Below are 21937 nucleotides of genomic sequence, written 5' to 3' on the forward strand. Positions count from 1 at the left end.
GGGGATCTAGACGCGCGGGCTTCAGTAGTTGTGGCTCGCAGGCTCTAGAGCGCAGGCTCAGTAGTTGTGGCGCACAGGCTTCGTTGCTCCGCAGCATGTGGGATCTTCCCGGACCAGGGCTCGAACCCGTGTCCCCTGCAGAATCCCCAGGCGGATTCTTAACCACTGCGCCACCAGGGAAGTCTAAATATATTTTTTAAATAAAATTAATAGAATAGGTTAAAAAACTAAATCAGAGTGCATCCCATGTGGTAAGGGTGAATACTGTTATACCGTTTCATGAAACTCTTGATGTATACGTGGAGAGAGACAGAGGGAGAGATCTGTTATATATATATTACTGTGGATTTTAATCAAAAAAGTTTAAAAGCCACAGCCTAGAGCAATTGGTTCTGTCATTTTGATGACATATATCTGGGTCTGAATATATGACCCGTCTGCCTTACCCATTCCTCTTCCTCCTTCTGCCTCTAGACAGTACCCAAGAGAACTTTCTGCAGTAACGGAAGTATACTATATCTGTGTTGTCCAATATTGTAGCCACTAACCACACGGGGCTACTGAACACTTGAAATATAGCTAATGTGACTGAGGAAATTATATTTTTTATTATAATTAATTCCATTAATTTAAATTTATTTATTTTTTTGTTTTGTTTTTTAAACAATCTGGAGTTCAGTAATTTTAGAATTTATTTATTTTTGGCTGCGTTGGGTCTTCATTGCTGTGCGCAGGCTTTCTCTAGTTGCGGCGAGCGGGCCCTACTCTTCGTTGTGGTATGCGGGCTTCTCATTGCAGTGGCTTCTCCGGTTGCGGAGCACGGGCTGTAGGCACGCGGGCTTCAATGGTTGCAGCATGCGGGCTCAGTAGTTGTGGCTTGCCGGCTCTAGAGCGCAGGCTCAGTAGCCGTGGCGCACGGGCTTAGTTGCTCCACAGCATATGGGATCTTCCCAGACCAGGGCTCGAACCCATGTCCCCTGCACTGGCAGGCGGATTCTTAACCACTGTACCACCAAGGAAGTCCAGCTGATCTCTGAGCTTCTCCAGGCAGTTGTGGAGGATAAACAATTTTATTCTTCTCCCATTTTAGAGATATCTCAAGAGAAGCACTTGTGTGGATATGTGATTGGAGTAAAATGCTGTGAGATGAAAAAGCCCCAAGGCCAGCTTCCCCCTCAGATTCTGCATCTATAACACACCCAAATGATGCAGCATTGCCCTCTCACTACCTTTTGAATGAATGAGTGAATGAATGAACAAATAAATGAGTGAATAACCTACCAAGATGGGACTCTACGGCAGAACACTCAAGGGAAGGAGTAATAAGGAGAGTACGGGGATCTTTTAAGCTGTTAACAGTCATCTTTCTCCCTTTGTAGCTCCTCTTTGTACAAAGAAATAGAACCCAGTGGGAGAATAGTTGAACTTCCTCAGTCTGTGGCCCCACTTCACAGCCACAGACTCTCAGGAAACCTCAAGGGCTTTCCAACAGGCCCCAACCTAAGCCATCCTAGCCAGAGGAAAATCCTGTATGTTACAAAAGCTCTAGAGTGAATATTAAAGCATGGGGAATGAATACTAAGCTCATGTAAGGTAGTTGCTGCCATTTTTTTAAATTTCCAGGTACAGAAATGACACAGCCTCCCTGAGTCACTTAAACAGCCTTTGTAATAGGAAGTGCTAAAACTATAAATCTTGCTCTCATTTAGGAATGCTCAGTGCAAATGTTTACAGGCCCCAGGCACCATTTTCCACCTCTCCTTTGAAGGGCTTTGCAGTTCTCCCCTGGGGTCAATCCTGCATTCCACACGTGTTCAAGGGAGGGGAAGGAGGGGCAGGTTCCTACTTTGGGGATAGCTTGAACCCAGGTGGAGACCTTAGCCCTAACCGATTCAAAACAAGAAAGTGTTCAAATAAAAATTCAAGCAACGAAGTATGAGACAAGGATTCAAGAAAGGTCATGAGCTAAATTCAGAGCCAAGGAATGGCAGGGCAGTAAACACTACAGGAGTTCAGAGGAAAGGCGGTGGTCATGATTCATGCACAAGTGGAATCCAAGGGATACTAGGGCTTGTGCACGGGGAGACGTGTGCGTTCCAGCTGAGAGAATAATGAGAACACAGCCCCCAAGGTCAACTGAGTGCCTAGCACATAGTAGGTATTCAATAAATACATGTTCATAGTGTCCCAGAGAATCTGAGTCTGCTCTTGGCCGTAGCAATGGCAAGAGAGCATGGGCGGGCAAATGCCAGGTCTCAGGCAGTCAGTCCATCACCAGAGAGATAACCTCGGACTGGCAGAAGCAGCAGCAGCATACAGTGGGGCTGAGCTGAGCCAAAAGCACAAAGAGGTCTTTTCCCTGCAGCTACTATCTAGGATGCCAGCCCCCTAGCTGCCCCAAGACCTCGGGCCTAAATAAGGAGGTGACATCCTGCCTGTCAAACCTGGCTCTGCCCATCCAGGGTCTCAAAGGCCTGCTGCCCACCTTAGCACTGCTTTGAGCCTGTCTGGCACCAGGCCCAGCCACGCTCTGCTCTGCAGAGCTCTCAGATCCTTGGGTTGGCAGGGCTAAGGGTGGCTGGACTGTGGCAGCCCTGGTCAAAGCAAAGCCTTGCTGGGGTTCCCTGGAGCTGTGTCTCACGTGCCACCCACTTCCAGGCCTCTCTCACCCCTCCCCAGCCCTCCCCAGCAAGTTCTCTTGTTTGTTCAAGCTCCCACTAAGTGATGTACAATGATCCTCAAAAGGCAATAACAAACCCTCATCTAACAATTTCGAACTCCAGAAAGCTCTGAAGACCAGAAGTTTTTTTTTAGTTCCCCAGCCACGGACCAGGGATTGAAACTGCGCCCCCCTGCAGTGGAAGCGTGGAATCTTAACCACTGGACCCAGAACTTCTTTGTAATTCACTCACCTGCAAAACCTAACCTAGAAACATCAAGGTTTTATATATTCCGCCTAGGAGGAATGTTTCTGCGTCTCACTGCATAAATAGTAAAGTATGTGATTCCATGATTCCAGGGGCCACCTCAAACCTCACTGGGGTTTTCCTTATACATTATATGCACTACATTTCCTTTCTAAAATCTAAAAGATTCTGAATCCCAAGGGTCATCTGGACCTCAGGATTGGGTTTCAGGGGTTGTGGACTTGCAGCATCAGCCCAGGCTTAAATTTAGAGCAAACAGATTCCAAGTTTGAATGCCTGCTCCTTAGAGCTGGTTGCGGAAGGGATCCCAGGAAGACAAGACAGGGTGGGGGGACGCGGACAGCTCAGGCATTAACTATTTCCCAAATGGGACACAAGTGCAACGTTCCCATGCTTTAACGATCACGCAGCAGCCCGGGGGCATACCAGCTGCCCAGCAGCCATGGCTTCACCCTTTCCAGCGGTCAGACGTTGAGCAACACACTCATTTCCTCACATGGGTTTCTTCATCATTTAAATGAACCCACCTTGGAGGAGCACCGGGTGGGGATGAAAGTAAGTGAAACGCATAGCACACTGAAGGAACTCAGTGGGCATGGGCTACCTCGACTGTTCCTTCACCCGGTGAAGTCTTCCTTGACAGCCCTGTACTGCTAAGCCCCTGTGGGCAAGACAACGTATAAGTTACAGGGTGAACTCAAGGAGAGATAGAATGTGCACACCTAAGAGTGAAATCGGACTGAGGAGATCAACGTAAGATCTCAAGGGAGACGAGAGTTTGGCCTGGAGAAAAGGAAGCTTGGGAGGCAAGAAAGGCGCCCTGGGTGGTATCGGAAGACCTGGGTTGGGTCAGGCTGACTCATTATGCAACTCTAACGTAGCTCTTTCCTCTCTGGGCCATTTGCCTCGCTGACAAAATGTACATCTAGCCTTCAGTCTCCTCTGAGTTCCCTTCTACTTTCTGTGATGTCAAGTATCTGAAGGCCTGTCACTTAGGAGAAGAGAAGTTAGAGCTGGTCTTTGTAACTCCCAGGGGAGCAAAGTGAAGGACTTGGTAAGGGGCTCTCCCACCATCAGGATGCCCAATGAGGATGCAGGATGTGCGTCCTCACCCCAGTGAGGCAGCCTGGGGACTGGGCATTGGGCAGGGAGTCAGAGAAGGGGGCCATGGCAGGAAGAAAGGCAAGTGGCCTGCCCTGGGACAAGGAGAGGGAGGAATGAAAACCCAAGGGTCTGGGATCCCAGCATGCTTGCTGAAAGTTCTCTCCCTTCCTGTAATAGCAGCTGCAAACAGCCCAGGCTCAGATTCCCAGAGACACCCCGGAAGGCAGTCCAAGAGCCCAGCCAATGCCCCCACAAAACAATCTTGGAGAGATCATTGCCTCCATTCCCTGTCTTGGGGAGACATTCTCTTAGACCCAGGATCTGCGTTCCAGTGAACAATTCTCTTCCCAGGTCTTGACTTCTGGGGGTTGGTAAGGCCTGGGTCTGGGGGTCACGAGAGAGAAAGGAGACAATCTGGGGAGCCTCTGTGACTGGACTGAGCCTCTGGGATGTACCCCCAGACCCAGTGAGCTTGCTCCAAACCATCCCCTTGCTCTTGAATTTCTTCCCTCCGCTTGCTTCTCCATTCCCCACTCCCACCCACCACCCCACCACTGAGGTCAGAGCCTGCAGAAGCCAGGTGGCACCAGTGAACTGAACCCTTCCCTGAATGGTGCCAGGTCATCTGGTCCAGAAGAGTTCACCCTGTCCTGTGTCACCCGAGAGGCAGGGACGTTCCATTGTGGACTGAACCACCGGCCAAGTGTGGACCCAAGGGCTGGAGAATCCCTGGATTGGGAGATGGGGGGACGTGTGTCTCCTGGCTCCCTCAGTCCCACGCATCCTGGATCTCTGCTCCAAACATTCGTGAGCCCGCTGCGACAGTGGCAACAGCAAAGGGTAAGAAGCGGGGGAGATAAGAGACCATGGGACCCTTACCTCTCTACCCTGGACAACAGTCCACACTTTGCTTCCAGAATTATCTGTAAATCCCCATCTGTCCCCTATCACCACTCCCTCCCCCGACAAACACCTTCATTGTTGAAAGTATAAAATCCCACCTCCTTATTCTTGCATTCCATCTCTCCTATCACCCCGTATTTGTCTCCCTACTTAACTCTCCAGTCTCCTCCTTCTCCCAACTCTTTGCTCCCTAACATTGTTTCCTCAGCTGCCTCCTGCCCACGCCTCTATAATCCCCCCTACTCTTCTGTTTCCTACTTCCCACACTTCCCTCAAGGCTCAGCACTAATGACACCTCCTCCCTGAAGCCTTCCCCATAGCCCTGGCACCAGATCCTGGCGCGCTCTCATTAGGACCACTCATCGAGATTGTTCTTTTAGTACTTGGTGTGCCTGGTCCCATATGTTGGCTGGAATTGATTATTTGAACGAAAGGTGTATTGATCCAATGATGACACCTGTTCTACCATCCTGGAAGAGAGAGGATAGAGAAGCCCACAGCAGGGGTCATTGACCCCCCCAAGCCCAAACCCAAGAGATGTTCATATTATGATTAAAGTGAGATGTCCCCCTCCAGGTTCAGAAGCACAGGCCCTGTATAGGATGAGGAAGCCGTAAGGGATGAAAAGAGACCCAAAAGATGGAGGCAAGAGCTGAAGCAGGGGGCATGGAAAGCACTAGGGACGCAAAGATTCACTCCCCCCAGGGAAGAGGATAAATTGCAGGGACTAAAGGGGGCAGAAACTAGTTCCTGGGAAAGAATGTGTTATTCATCCTAGAAGAAAGAAAATGGAAGCTTCCTGGAGGGGAGGGGGTGCTGATCTTATCTGACGTTTACATTCCAGAGGGCCCCTGCTGCTTCTTCTCATCTTAATTAGAAAATACCTGAGGATCCCCGCTAAGTGCTGGGAGAGAGGAATTCAGGCGCCTCCCCTGGCCCCCGCCCCAGTCCTGCTCCCTTCACCTCTGACCTCCAGGCTTGCTGTGTGGATTTCTGTTTCTTCATCTACATTGGGCGGATCCTTTAAGCTAGATTCCTTGAGAGATAATATGAGAGGGTCTGTGAACTGTCAGGACGCCACTCCATCACCAACATCGCCCTTCCCCACTACCGTGGTATGGGGTGCCGACACTTCACCCATTCATTTATCTGGCCGTCCATTCAAAGTCATTTATTAGGGCCTCCTGTATAGGTGCCAGACACAATGCTGGGATACAGACAGTTACTCTCTGTCATCGACGATGTATGATAAAACCTATAATCCAGCTATAAACATGCTGTGAGTGGGTGGAGACGACGTTTGTCTTCCAGATGTCCCAGAAGCGGTGACATCTGAGCTGGTCTTTGAAGGACCCATACAAGGTGGCAAGGCGGTGGTGAGGCTCAGAAGCGCATTGCAGGCAGCAGGAATAGCATAAGCCAAGGCCTGGACTCCATCCCTTCCCGCACATCATCAGCTGACCTCCTCTCTCTCCTCCGTCAGATTTCTTTCTCACTCTGCTAGGTCCTCCCATTGGCATTCAAATACTGTTGTCCACCTTAAGACAAGCTCCCTGGACCGCTGACCCAGCAGCTCGTTCCCTAGCTCTCCGCTCCTTTCCACAGGCTCTCCCCTCCTTTGCCCCGTTCATTCCTCAGCCCACTCCAGGCTGGCCAGGGCTCCCATTGCCCCATGGCAGCTGCACTAGCCTAGGTTCCCAGAGACACCACATTGTTAAAATCAGCTGACACTTGACATTCCTTCCATTCCTTGACCTCTTAGCTTTCAGCAGCTGAATATGAACACTCCCTCCTTCTTGCAACACTCTCCTTCCCTCTTCTCCTTACACCTCACTCCAGGTTTTCCTCCAGATGTAGCCCCTCAGCCTCTTTCCTCAGCTCACCCCCTTTATCTGCTCTATAAACGTTGACATTCCTCTGCTTTTATTCCGTGTACTATTTCCTTGAGTGATCTCACCCATTGCCATGGCTTTAACTCCATCTTCTGTAGACCAAAGGCTCCCAATTTTAGATGTCCAACCCAGATCTTCCTTCCGAGCTCCTGATTAGTCTATGGAACTTTCTACCTGATGCTTCCTTTTGTTTTTGTTATTTTTTGTTGTTGCTGTTGTTTGTTTTTGTTTTTGGCCATACCGCGAGGCATGCGGGATCTTCTCTGACCAGGGATCGAACCCGTGCCCCCTGCACTGGAAGCGTGGAGTCTTAACCCCCGGACCACCGTGGAAGTTCCTGATGCCTCCTTTTAGATGTCTCTTAGGCATCTCAGATTTAACCTGTTTAAAACTGAAAACTGAACTATTGATCTTAACCGCCACCGGTTCCTTCTTAATTATTGCTCATCTTAGTACATGACACTCCATCCATCCAATTGCTCACACCTGAAACCTGGGAATCATATTCAACCTTTCCTTCTCTCTTACCCCATCCCTCTGCAGCTAATGAATTACTAAGTCTACTTCCAAAATAAATCCAAACCTGTCCCCTTCTCTTCATCTACACATGGTGTCCAGGCTGCAGCCATCTCTCCTCTGTACTACAATATCTCCCTAACAGTAGGCCTTCTCGTGGCTGCCTGTGACCCCTTAGCTATCCTCCACACACCATCCAGTGTGGTCTTCTTTAAAAATAACTCTCATCATATCCGTCACCTACTTGGAATCCTTCAATGGTCTCAGAAACATGCAAACTACCTGGTCAGTCCCCTCTGTCCAGCCCCATCTTTTCCAGTCTCCTCCATGTTCACCAGCCTTCAGCGACACTGGGCTTCACCCGGTTCTTCTAACCAGGCACACATTTCCAGCCCAAGGACCTGGGAGTGTGGTCCTGTCTGCCAGTCACACCCCCACCTACGCACACACGTTGTCCCTCACTTAGCTCCCTCCTACCTCATGCTCAAAAGATCTCTCAGGCTCTGGCTTCCTCCCCAGGCTCTGGCTAAATGGTCTGGCACCCAGAAGGCACTCAGTGAACATGGGGAAGGAAGGGAAGACACAGGAAGGGAAGGAAGAGGCATGGTGGGTGAGTGAGGCTCACAGCAGAGAGTAGTGTATGTGGGAGCAGGGGAGGGCTGAGGGCAGTGTTTAGACAGGTCCTTTGAACTGCCTTTGAGCATTTAGTTTCTTTTCTTTTCTTTCTTTTTTTATAAATTTATTTATTTTTTATTTTTGACTGTGCTGGGTCTTCATTGCTGCACGCGCTCTTTCCCTAGTTGCCGGGAGCAGGGGCCACTCTTTGTTGCTGTGCGCACGCTTCTCATTGCGGTGGCTTCTCTTGTTGCGGAGCACAGGCTCTAGGCACGCGGGCTTCAGAAGTTGTGGCTCGCGGGCTTCAGAAGTTGTGGCTCGTGGGCTCTAGAGCGCAGGCTCAGTAGTTGTGGCGCCCGGGCTTAGTTGCTCTGCGGCATGTAGGATCTTCCCAGACCAGGGCTCGAACCCATGTCCCCTGCATGGCAGGCGGACTCTCAACCACTGCACTACCAGGGAAGTCCGAGCATTTAGTTTCAAATCTGCACCCGTTTGAATTATTCTGATTTTTCCCTGGCACTTCACTGTTACAATGATCCGTTTTATCAAATGGCAGCTGATGGCATTGTACACCGGGGACTCCAGCAGGCCCTCCGGAAGCAGCACCCTCTTAACCTTCCTCTGCCCCCTGGTGGCCTTCCAGGAGCAGACGGCTGTTCCCGCCTAACCCGGGACGACCGTGCTGTGCTCTGATTCTCTGCCTTATAGCACCACCATCTGGCCAAAGCTGCTGATAGTCGGTTTCTCCACCCGCATTCACCTCCAATTTCTTTTCAACCTTCCCACTGGGCAGAGCTCATAGAATCATGGCCTCTTGGAGTGTAAACGACCTCAGTGGACGAAGTCCCATCCAGAGTTCATCTATGCTTGAAGTTCATTCTGGAGGGCCATGCTAGAGGTGACGACAGAGTGGCAAATGACCATATGCATGGCAGGTGTGAGGCCCTGATATCTCCTTTGTGCCTAAGCTATCCCAGGTTTCCTGGTCCTGCCTTCCATCTGCCCCCCTCCCTGCCCCCCCCCGACACACACACACACACACACACACACAAACACCTCTCACCCTCCTTCACCCTGGGTGGAAAGTCATCAGCCTCCTACGAGGTTCTCTTCCGGATTAGCTCAGTCCTATTAACCTATTAACACAATCTTTGACCCTGTCCACTTGACTCTCACCACACTTTAACAAATAATTGTGGGGACTTCCCTGGAGGTCCAGTGACTAAGACTCTACGCTTCCAATGAGGGGGCCCGGGTTTGATCCCTGGTCAGGGAACTAGATCCCACATGCCACAACTATAAAAAGATACTGCATGCCTCAAAAAAGATCCTGAGTGCTGGCAACTAAGACCTGGCGCAGCCAAAGAAATAAATAAATGCTTTTAAATAAATAAATAAATGTGGGTTTTCCTTATTACCTAAGCAAGATGTGTTCACTGTAGAAAATTAGAAAACACAGATAAGCAGAAATAAGAAAAATGTTAAACCGCCAGAATACCTCCACCTAGCCTTTGTTAATTATAACTATTGTTAATACCTTGATGTGTAGCCTTCAAGATCTTTTGTTTTTGTTTCACAAAAGTGAGATTGGATTGTACCCACTGTTTTGTAATCTCCTCTTTACACATCATATAGATAATGGGATTTTCTTTCCATGTGAAATAAACATTATTTTTAAGGATTGAATAGTATCCCTTCAATGAATGGATACAGCATAATTTATTTAACCATTCCCTTAGTTTTGGATATTTACATTGCTTTTCGTTTTCTGCTATCACAAACTGAATTGCAACAAACATCTCTCTGGTCATTTAAAAACTAATTTTGCATTGTAAATGCTCCCGTGGGTGGCATGCTTACCCTGTTAAACTGTGAGGACCCCACAGATAGAAGAGCCCCGCACCTTTTTCCCTCATGCAGAGCCACACTTGCAGTCACTGCGGTCCATCCCCTTCTCTCCTCCTGTAAGCACAGGGGCCAGTAGACTCACTTTTCATCTAAATCCCACCTGCTTCTGGTCTCAACTTCTCCAGGGCTCCCTTGTTTCTTATTTTTCTTACCTAGGACATAAATCAGTACGCATCTATGAATTAGTTTAAAAGTAAGGTGGTATTTTTACCATGGCATAGTGGAAAGAGCTTTGAAATCAGCCCAGACCTCAGTCTGAATTGCTTGTTACGCATGGGTGTCACAGGGTGTCAGCCTATGCCACAGAAGGATATGTCTCAGAAAGGAAAACTGACCGTGAACGCCTCTAGGCAGGACACACCCTCCACAGTCTTCCATGGACTGCACAGTGCTATGTGACCTACACCGCTTCACATATGTGCCTCTGAACCCTGCAGCATTTGAATTTGAGTTTGAGACCCGGGAAGATATTATCCCATTTGATCTTTAACAAGGACATTGTAAGGAGGGCAGGGCTGTGGGAGTAGTCCACTCTGAGTTAGGCAACAAGGGGGATCGTTGTCAGCAGAGAATTTAAAAACAATAAAACTGACTAAAAGTCTGTTTTTATTATCTTCATGCATAGACAATTCTTTTTTTTTTTTGGCCTCGCAGTGTGAGGCATGCGGGATCTTAGTTCCCCCACCAGGGATCAAGCCCGCGCCCCCTGCAGTGGAAGCGCAGATTGTTAGCCACTGGACCGCCAGGGAACTCCCATGCATAGACAATTCTAAACAAGGTCAGTGAGGGAATTCCCTGGTGGTCCAGTGTTAGGATTCGGCGCTCTCACTGCCGGGGCCCTGGGTTCCATCCCTGGTCCAGGAACTAAGAACCTGCAAGCCTAGTGGTGTGGCCAACAAATAAAAAATAAACAGGGTAAATGATAAAATATTCTGTAAGGAAATCTTTTGTTGGTCTAAGTGCTAAACAATTGCCGTGATGACTGTTGAGGTTTTTTTGGTTGTTTTTTTTTTGCTGTACGCTGGCCTCTCACTGTTGTGGCCTCTCCCGTTGCGGAGCACAGGCTCCGGACGTGCAGGCTCAGCGGCCATGGCTCACGGGCCCAGCCGCTCCGCGGCACGTGGGATCTTCCCGGACCGCGGCACGAACCCGTGTCCCCTGCATGGGCAGGCGGACTCTCAACCACTGCGCCACCAGGGAAGCCCGACTGTTGAGTTTTGATAATAAATGTGTAAGCTTCAAATGAACACACTTTCATTACTTATCTTTCAATGAACATAGTATTCTGTATGCAGTGGATACCCAGTGTTTTCAACAATGATACCTGTTCATTTGGCGAGAAGTTTGTAACAGTTCAGAATTGTCCAAGCCCTTGCCCAGCCAGCCTTTGTGATAATACACCTTCCAGGGTTTAAATAGTAGATGGGAAATAGACAACGACCAGACACGGTAATTATAAAGAAATAGCCCTTGGCTAACTCCAACTCTGCCATTCTATGTGGACATTTCCAACTTTTACTTGTGTTTAAGATTTAAAATAATGACTGCAAACTGCAAGGTATATTTTTGCTTGGTAAGTGTAAACTTCAGGTCATACATGAAATGTTACACTGAATCTGAATAATATCTTTTAAAGTAATATTTTTAGGGCTTCCCTGGTGGTGCAGTGGTTGAGAGTCCGCCTGCCGATGCAGGGGACACGGGTTCATGCCCCGGACCGGGAAGATCCCACATGCCACGGAGCGGCTGGGCCCGTGAACCATGGCCGCTGAGCCTGCGCATCCGAAGCCAGTGCTCCGCAACGGGAGAGGCCACAGCAGTGAGAGGCCCGCGTACCACAAAAATAATAATAATATTTTAAAATTACTAATTGTTCTTAAGCTAAAAAGTGAATCAAGAAAAGAATGATTCTTTCTAAAAATAATTTTGTCCTGTAGAGGAAGGAGTTTCCAGGTACGCCACTGGAGAAAGACATAATTTCATTTTTTAGATGTATTTATTATTAGCTAATTAGAATTATTATGAACTAATAATTTATTTCTTGGTTAATTAGCATTGTTACTGAATTAATAACATTTGCCCTACGATTACTGTATCAGAGTTCTCCAGAGAAACAGAACCAATAGAATATATAGAGATATATATAAGACAAGATTTATTTATTTTGGTTTTTTTTTTTTGACCACACCATGCAGCATGCAGGATCTTACTTCCCCGACCAGGGATTGAACCCTGGGCCGGCGGCAGTGAAAGTGCAGAGTCCCAACAACTGGACAACCGGGGAATTTCCAAGACAAGACTTATAATAGAAATTGGCTCACATGGTTATGGAGGCCAAGAAGTCCCACAATCTGCTGCCTGCAAGCTGGAGACCCAGGAAAGCCAGTAGTGTTATTCAGTCTGAGTCCAAAGGCTGAGAATTGGGGCCCAATGGTATAACTCCTGGTCTGAATGCAAGCGCCCAGTGAAGCACCATTGTCTGAAGGCAGAAGATGGATGTCTCAGCTCAAGTAGAGAGAGCAAATTCACCCTTCCTTAGCGCCATTGTCCGAAGGCAGAAGGTGGATGTCTCAGCTCAAGTAGAGAGAGCAAATTCACCCTTCCTTACACCTTTTTGTTCTATTCAGGCCCTTAGCAGATTGGAAGATGCTCACCTAAATTGGTGAGGATGATCTCCTTCACTCAGTCTACTGATTCAAATGCTAATCTCTTCCGAAGACACCCTAACGACTCACCCAGAAATAATGTTTTACTACTGATCTGGGCACATCGTAGCCCAGTCAAGTTCACATAAGCTCAATCATCACAATTACAAATTTGAATGGTAAAAAAGATATACAACGAAAAGTACGTCTTACCACATGATCCAGCAATTCCCCTCCTGGGTATATATCCGAAGAAAACGAAAACACTAATTCGAAAGATACATGCAACCCAGTGTTCATAGCAGCATTATTTACAATGGCCAAGCTGTCCATCAACAAAAGAATGGATTGGAAACTCCCTGGCGGTCCAGCAGTTAGGACCCAGCGCTTTCACTGCCATGGGCCCGGGTTCGATTCCTGGTTGGGAAACTAAGATCCTGCAAGCCACGTGGCACAGCCAAAAAAAAAAAATTAAAACAGAAGAATGGATAAAGAAAATGTGGTGTAAACAATGGAATACTACTCAGCCATAAAAAAGAATGAAATTTTGCCATTTGCAGCAACATGGATGGACTTGGAGGGCATTATGCTAAGTGAAGTAAGTCAGACAGAGAAACACAAATAGTGTATGTTACCACTTATACGTGGAATCTAAAAAATAAAACAATTTCCCTGGTGGCCCAGTGGTTAAGACTCCATGCTTCCACTGCAGGGGGTACAGGTTTGATCCTTGGTCGGGGAACTAAGATCCCACATGCTGCAAGGCGTGGCCAAAAAATAAATACAAATTAAAAAAAAATAAAACCAGTGAATATAACAACAAAAAAGAAAAGTAGGTCTTCCTACTATCCCAGATGTCCAGCCCCATACCTTACTCCAGATGCAACCCCTATATATGGGTTTTTTAAGTATAGGTAGATATAATTTAAATCTTATTTTACAAATGAGGAAGCTGAGACTGAGCAAGGTTGAGTGACTGCCTGAGATCACACAGCTGAAGGAGCTAACAGAACTGAATGGAGGTCTTCCCTGACACAACACTGCCACCCTGACATCATCTCGAGTTCATACATATGTCCTGGATGTACCGCCTGGATTGGGGGCCCTCAGAGAGACAGGGCTACACATGCAACCAGCTCTAGGCAGTCCCAGCACTGGGCCACTGGACACTGCAGCAGGAAGCCTGGGATCTGGCCCACGATTAAGTTCTGTGTGGTGCTAGGCAAATCTCTTTTTTTTTTTTTTTTTAGGCAAATCTCTTGATCTCCTCACCTGTCCTTCTCACTCACTGGGCTACGCTGGGACTCAAGCTAAGTAGAAAGATGTTTGGAAAGTAAAAGTGTCACATGACACATATGAGGGAAGGGAGGAGGCAGATATTAACGACAGGTTTAACTTTGTACTTTATTATGGACACACCATGTCCTTGTTAGATGTAAAGTTCCTAGAAGAGTGTCGCTTCTCTTCTTTTGAAGAGGGTGGAGTCCCGCTGCTCTAATGAGTCACCAGCCCAGTGCAGACAATGAGCCTGTCAAAGCGGCTCCTCTCCGTGGACAAGGTTTGGGACCAAACAACATACCCAGGTAGTAATACTTCTGTCAAGGAGCAGCACAGGGGTCCCAGTCAGCTTGGGCGCAGGACGGCTGAGCCAGGAAATTCAATCACAGGGAGTAGTCTCCATCCCCAAAGAATAAACACTTGTCCCCTGCTCCCGGCTGACATTCTATGACTGCACTGACACCTCTGCATCAGTTTAGCCATCACCACATAACAAAACACCCCAAGACTTAGAGGCTTAAAACAACAACAGTTTATGAGGTCACGATTTTAGCTGGGCTCAGCTGGGCAGTTCTTCTGCTGGTCTCACCTGGAGTTGCTCATGTGGCTGCAGTCACGTGGACCAGGATGGACCAAGGTGGCCTCACTCACATATACGACGGTTAACTGGGGCTGTCAGCCAGGGTGCCTCGGTTCTCCTCCATGTGACTCTCCAGAAGAAGACCTTCTGGAGAAGAGGTTTCTTACTCAGTAAGGGCAGGTCCCAAGACAGTGAAAGTGGAAGCTTCTGGGTCTCTGGAAGTCTAGGCTCCAGAATTGACACATTGTCACTTCTGACATATTTGCTGGCCAAAGCAAGTCACAGGCAATTCCAGATTCAAGGAGTAGGAAATTAGACTCTCCCTCTTGGTGAAAGAGATGGAAAATATTTTGGTCACAGTGTTCAATCTACCACAAGCTTTATAATCCATCATTCAAAAACTCTCATCAATTAACCAATCCACACTTATGGAACACCTAATATGCACTAGGTGTTGTGCTCAATACCTAAGTATGAAAGAACTCTAAGACCCAGTATTAATTAATAGTAAATAAATAATAATAATAAAATTATTTTCTTTATTTTTAGTTTTGGCTGTGTTGGGTCTTCATTGCTGCGTGTGGGCTTTCTCTAGTTGCTCGTCTGCAGCAGGTGGGATCTTCCTGGACCAGGGCTCGAACCCATGTCCCCTGCATTGGCAGGGGGATTCTTAACCACTGAGCTGCCAGGGAAGTCCCCCTTTCATTGTTTTTGACTAGACTCATTTATAGCTCTGCAAGTTGGGAAAACTGATAGTAATGCAGATAATGTGGGGCCATAGAAATGCAAATGAACGTTGAGATAAAAGGTGAGATGAAATTGGTTTCTGAATAAAAGAGAAAACAGGGGCTTCCCTGGTGGCGCAGTGGTTGAGAGTCCGCCTGCCGATGCAGGGGACACGGGTTCGTGCCCCGGTCCGGGAAGATCCCACATGCCGCGGAGCGGCTGGGCCCATGAGCCATGGCCGCTGAGCCTGCGCGTCCGGAGCCTGTGCTCCGCGTACCGCAAAAACAAAAACAAAAAAAAGAGAAAACAAATTTGTTAAGGGATTTTAAGTAGCTCACAGATTTCTAAGAGGACCAGTGAGACACGCTCCATGGCTAAATATCCAGGGGTAAGGCCCAATCGGGGCAGCTGTAGAGAAAACACCATTGCTACTCCTGTTCAGCATTGATAGACGTCCAGGCTGAATGATAGAAGCTCTGTTACTCCAGTCCTTTAATAGCCAGACTGCCTCTACTGCCTCGCATGCCGGAAGACCAATTCTTTCCAGAGTGGCCATCTCCTCCCTCTGCTAAATAGTCATTCAAAACAATAATAATAAAATAAATTTAAAAATAAAATAAAATTGGCTTCTGCCCAGTAGAAAAGATGATTTCAAATTTTAGTACACATAGAATATTAACCAGTTTTGAACATATTAGCAACTTCATTTCAGCATTCCTGATTGCCTATAAATGTCTGCTCTTCAGATTCTCCTTTCAGTTGGTTTTAACAAATTGCAGGTTTTTTTCTTTAATTAGTGAGTTAAATAAAATCTTTGATATGTGTTCACTTCATGTTTGTGTGAGTCATTATTTTCCCTTTTTGAAAATTATCCTACAACACAGCTTCCTCGACTGTAAAATGGTAATAATCATAGAACTTCCCCATAGGGTTGTTGGGCAGATGAAATTAGATAAATTATATAGATATATTGGGTTGGCCAAAAAGTTCAATTGAGTTTTTCATGTTACAGAAAAGCCCGAATGAACTTTTTGGCCAACCCAGTATTAGCAAAGTACCAGGCTCATAATAAATGCTTAATAAATATTAGCTAGTTTAATGTTGTTACTATTATTATTATTCAAAAGAGTTATCATTTAGTTGGGAAATCACACAAAACAGCAGCAAAGAGTTTAAGTACATCATTAAGTTCTAAACTGTGTGGCAAAGGTTATTAATCCTGGTGTTCAAAACAGGTTAATGGAGTCTGGAGTCATCCAGGAAGGCTTCCTGGAGGAGCAGTGGTCTAACTGGTCCTTGAAGGATGGGCAAGATTTGGAGAAGGAAAGAGAAGGTGGAGGAGATGGTCCCAGGGAAGGCAAGGCAAGGTCAATGTGGAAGAGTATAACTCGACCAGGATCTGTGACAGGTTCATCCCTAGCTCCTTCCGCTGTTGCATTTCCCTTTGGTTTGCCTGTTAGAGAATATTTCACTATTCATTTCTCCACTGACATACCATAAAAACATTAATCAGCTGAATTATATTCTTATCAATACCTGTCAAGAGCACACAATTAACTACAGATTTGTAAACTCCTCAGGGGCAGGGGTCAGGCCTTTAGCTGTTTCTCAAACACACTTCAGCATTAAAAAGTTTGAACTGGTAAGTGAGAAGGAAAAGAAGAACTTGAGCCTGCTGCTGTCAAACAAGCCTGTCCTGATGAGCAACCCGACTGCTCTCTTGCCTAAGTCCAGAGTTGGGTTCGAGTTTGAAACACTACATGGCAAATCTCTAGCTAAAGCCCTCACCTGCCCCTCCTTTGATTAACAGTCTCTAACTCAGGAAGTGGAATTATGGCATCTTTGGTGTCAGAGGTTGGATTTGGGCAAGAAAAAGCCCACCCACACTCCTCAAGCAGAAAGAGAACAGGGTGAGGGGGATCGCTTTAGACCCTGAAGCCCTAGGCGTCCCAGTGGTTTTAGCACGATGAGCTCAATCGGCACCAGGTATGACCTGTCAGCCTCTACATTCTCTCCTGATGGAAGAGTTTTTCAAGTTGAGTATGCTATGAAGGCTGTGGAAAATAGTAGTACAGCTATTGGAATCAGATGTAAAGATGGCGTTGTCTTTGGGGTAGAAAAATTAGTCCTCTCTAAACTTTATGAAGAAAGTCCTAACAAACGACTTTTTAATGTGGATCGGCATGTCTGAATGGCACTAGCAGGTTTGTTGGCAGATGCTCGTTCTTTAGCAGACATTGCAAGAGAAGAGGCTTCCAAGGTTAGATCTAACTTTGGATATAACCTTCCACTAAAACATCTTGCAGACAGAGTGCCATGTATGTACATGCCTATACACTCTACAGTGCTGTCAGACCCTTTCGCTGCAGTTTCTGGTTAGGGTCTTACAGTGTGATGATGGTGCACAGCTCTACACGATTGACTCATCGGGTGTTTCATATGATTATTGGGGCTGTGCCATTGGCAAAGCCAGGCAAGCTGCAAAGACAGAAATTGAAAAGCTTCAGATGAAAGAAATGACCTGCTGTGATGTTGTTAAAGAAGTTGCAAAAATAATTTACATAGTACACGATGAAGTTAAGGATAAAGCTTTTGAACTAGAGCTCAGCTGGGTTGGTGAAATAACTAACGGAAGACATGGAATTGTTCCAAAAGATATAAGGAAAGAGGCAGAGAAATATGCCAAGGAATCTTTGAAGGAAGAAGACGAATCAGACGATGATAACATGTAACATTTACTTCATTTACTTCTATTTAACTATTTAGCCCTTTGGACAATTACATACCCACTGACCAACTTTCATTAAATCTTTGTCTTGTAAAAAACAAGAACAGGGTACAAGGCCTTGGAGGAGAGGAAAAACAAATGTGTAAAATATGTCCTGGGGTTTATAATCTAATTAGGAGGATAAAATCAACCAAGTACACAACTAAATAGGAAACCAGGCCAAGAAGTCTTGGGACGATGTCTTGGAGTGGGTAAGCCTTCTCCTATGAGACCGAGAAGGTGCAAGCTATTCTAAGCGAAGAGAATTGTGAGTAACAGTGGGAAAGCCCAGCGTCTGCTCTGGGCAAGGCAGAAGTTGGGGGCGACGTAAAGTTGGAGAAGCCAGCTGAAGGCAGATTATGAAATGCTTTCAGTGCTAGGGAGTAGTGCCTTGGAAAGAAACAGGATGTGTATTAGTCAGAGCTGTCCAGAGAAAATGGAACCAATAGGATACACAGGGATAAATATAGGAGGAGGTTTATGATAGGAATTGGCTCACATGATTATGGAGGTTGAGAAGTCCCATGATTTGCTCCGTACAAGCTGGAGAACCAGGAAAGCTGGTAGTGTAATTCAGTCAGAGTCCAAAGGCCTGAGAACCAGAAGCACAGATGTCTGAGGTCAGGAGAAGATGGATGTCTCAACACAAGCAGAGAGAGCAAATTCATCCTTCCTCTGCCTTTTGATTCCACTCAGGCCTTCAGTGGATTGAATGATGCCCACCAGCACCGTTGGTGGAGGTTATCTCTACTCAGCCTACCAATTCAAATGCTAATCTCTTCCAGAGATACCCTCACAGAAACACCAAGAAATGATGTTTTACCAGCTATCTGGTCATCCCTTAGCCCAGTCAAGTTGACACATAAAATTAACCAACACAGAGCCCAGGTTTAGCCAAGGTTCATCCAGGCAGCTTGTGCTGGGTAGAGTCAGACAATTCCTGAAGCAGTCCAGAGGGGAAAGGACAGTCACAGCTAGGGCAGAAGTGGTGGAGAGAGAGCAGAAGACAAAGATGGGAGAGGTGGGTAACCCGCCCCTATTACCCTCTGCCTTGCCCACCAAGTTCCAGCCAAAATGGTCTCCTTGTTGGACTTCAAACATGCCAGGCATGCCTCCACACAGTGTCTTTGCCTTTGCAACAGTCTTCCCCGGAAGTATGTAAGTCTCATTCCTTCACTTCTACTCAAGTCCCCTTGACCACCAAATATAAAATAGCACCCTTCCCCCATCATGGCACTCCCTAGTTCTGTTACCTTGCTTTACTTTTCTCCATGGCATTTATCACCATCTGACCTAATATATATTTGTTTATTTTCTGCCCATTCCCAATAGTGTGCAAGCTCCATGAGGGCACAGATTTTTTTAGTTCACCGTCGTAGCCTCAGTGCCTAGAATAGGGCACACAGTATGAATACTCAATAAATAACTGCATTGGTTTTAGATGGGTAGGTTAATGTGACATCAACAGTTTGAGACTGTGACATGGAAGACAGTAGTACCTTTAACAGAGATAGGAAAGTTGGGATAGAAAAGTGTTTGTTCAACATGGAACATGTTGACTTTGAGATATATGAGATTAGTTGAAAATTCAGGACTAGTCCAGAGCAAACCTGCAGGGAAGTGGAAGGCAGAATCCAAACCTCCAAAGAGTAAAACAAAAGCTGAGAGGAAAACGGTTGAAAGGAGGAGCAGGATGGAGAGTCAGGTACAAAGGGCACAACCATAGATGGTCAAGGCCATAAATGGGAAAGTAAATCACTAGGTCAGAAACCATGAAGAAACATTCAGGTTGAATATGAAATATGTCAGGAAAAGGTGACTGGGGTCAAGGCCATGAGAAAGAACCATTAGGTCTTTTACAGGCTGCATTCATCTGTGCTGGCTATAGGGAGCCAGGTAGGACTCATGGCTTAGCACTCAAGAGCTGCCCTCCACAAGTTAGACCAGGGCGAGAAACCCAGAGTTGGAGGCATCTGTTGAGCTCATCAGGAGTTGTGATACAAAGATCTGGTCTCTGCCCCATCTGAACAGGAGTGACAACAGAAGCTTTGGGAACTGATGAGTCACTAAGGAAGAAAATGCAGAGCTCGAGTTGCAACTAGTGGCCCCAGGGTTAAACTGACCCCCAGGAATGTTTTTCTTGTGTGTGTGTGTGTGTGTGTGTGTGTGTGTGTGTGTGTGTGTTTTGCGGTATGCGGACCTCTCACTGTTGTGGCCTCTCCCGTTGCGGAGCACAGGCTCCGGACACACAGGCTCAGCGGCCATGGCTCACGGGCCTAGCCACTCCGCGGCATGCAGGACCCTCCCGGAACGGGGCACGAACCCGCGTCCCCTGCATTGGCAGGCGGACTCTCAACCACTGCGCCACCAGGGAAGCCCACCCAGGAATGTTTTATTTGGGCTACACAAGGTTTTATTTTTCAAGTTAACATCTACTTTTTTATTTAAATTTACTTAATTTATTTATTTGGTTGTGCTGGGTCTTAGTTGCAGCCGGCAGGCTCCGTAGTTGTGTCTTGCGGGCTCCTTAGTTGTGGCTCACGGGCTCCTTAGTTGTGGCATGCGAACTCTTAGTTGTGGCATGCATGTGGGATCTAGTTCCCTGACCAGGGATCAAACCCTGGCCCCCTGCATTGGGAATGCAGAGTCTTAACCACTGTGCCATCAGGGAAGTCCCTAACGACTACATTTTTTTTTTTTTTTTTTTGGCTGTGTTGGGTCTTCATTGCTGCGCACAGGCTTTCTCTAGTTGCGGTGAGCGGGGGCTACACTTCATAGCCATGTGCGGACTTCTCGTTGCGATGGCTTCTCTTGTTGCAGAGCATGGGCTCTAGGCACATGGGCTTCAGTAGTTGTGGCTCGTGGGCTCAGTAGCTGTGGCACACGGGCTTAGTTGCTCCACGGCATGTGGGACTTCCCAGACCAGGGCTCAAACCCGTGTCCCCTGCATTGGCAGGAGGATTTTTAAGCACTACACCACCAGCGAAGCTCCCTAACATCTACTTTTAAATGTTAAGAATTTTCAGCAAAAAATCCTTATTTCTGGTTTATCTTGCAGAAACTGGAAGATCTGGTGACACTGGGCTAACATTCCAGTTGATAATAAGAGTCTGAGCTGAGTTGTGACTGCTGCCTTTAAAGGAAGTGTATAGGGTAGGCTAGGCTATGAAATAGAAGGAGCTTAGAATGAAGATTTGTTTCTTGTTCACTCAAAGTCCAGGGTCAGTCGGGCAACTCTCCGGAGCAGCTTTCCTCCTGGCAATGACTCAGGGATCCAGGCTGCTTACACCTTATGGCTCTAGTTTAACTTACGGTCTCCATGATCAGCAGGGAGCAGCAGCTGTTCAGATCGAGCTGCTCCAGAGCTTTTAACATGCTTCCTACTTGATGGGACACAGCTCCTTCCACCAACTGTCTATCTGCCAGAACTAGTCACATTTCCCCCAGTAGGGAGCTGAGAAATGGGGAGCTTATGGATTTGGGGTGAGCAGTAAATGTCTCTGCCACAGGGAGCAAGTGCTCTGTATGCAGTTTGCCACAATGCCTACCTACCAGGCTGCTTAAATGTTCCCGTTAGCTGCCTGACTCCTGGAGGCATCTGCGTCCATAGCCTTTGGGGCAAAAAGAGAGGAGGGCTGGTAGAGAACCTTGTGGAATGTTACCAGAGGCTAGCTCACAACAGAACCCTACACTGGCAGGTGTCTTTCTGCCTTTCCTCTCCTCCCCAAGGTAGCTGGTTATCGAGAGAACCCACACCCACACCTAGCCATCCCTTTCCCACTTTCCTGGGCACACCACTGAGGGATGCCTGCTTTTTCTCCAGAGATGAGGATTCAAAATGTTCTTGTGCTCCAGCCATTGCATATTTCAAATTCCTCATAGTCAAGAATATTCTTCTATATTCTATCCACTTTACTTCCCCTTGCATTGCGTTTTTCTGTTTACCCTTATTGTGCAGAGCTGAGTAGGAACAGAGCTGCAACAAGAACCTGCACTACTAGGCTCTAGAAATTACGAATCCCCATGTAAGACGTTATTCAGGAAGATAATTTATGTGCTGTCCCTTTAAAGTGCTT

The 21937-nt window shown here is 46.9% G+C and overlaps 1 pseudogene across 1 annotated transcript; it reads left to right on the forward strand.

The window, feature by feature from the left end:
* The first annotated feature begins 17054 nt into the window (after positions 1 to 17054).
* Positions 17055 to 17902, forward strand: LOC309968341 (proteasome subunit alpha type-3-like; annotated as a pseudogene). Its single transcript has one exon. The product of its transcript is annotated as a proteasome subunit alpha type-3-like (transcript).
* The last annotated feature ends 4035 nt before the right edge of the window (positions 17903 to 21937 follow it).

Source organism: Leucopleurus acutus (assembly GCF_964270905.1).
Source record: "Leucopleurus acutus genome assembly, chromosome: 11".
NCBI classification, from domain to species: domain Eukaryota; kingdom Metazoa; phylum Chordata; class Mammalia; order Artiodactyla; family Delphinidae; genus Leucopleurus; species Leucopleurus acutus.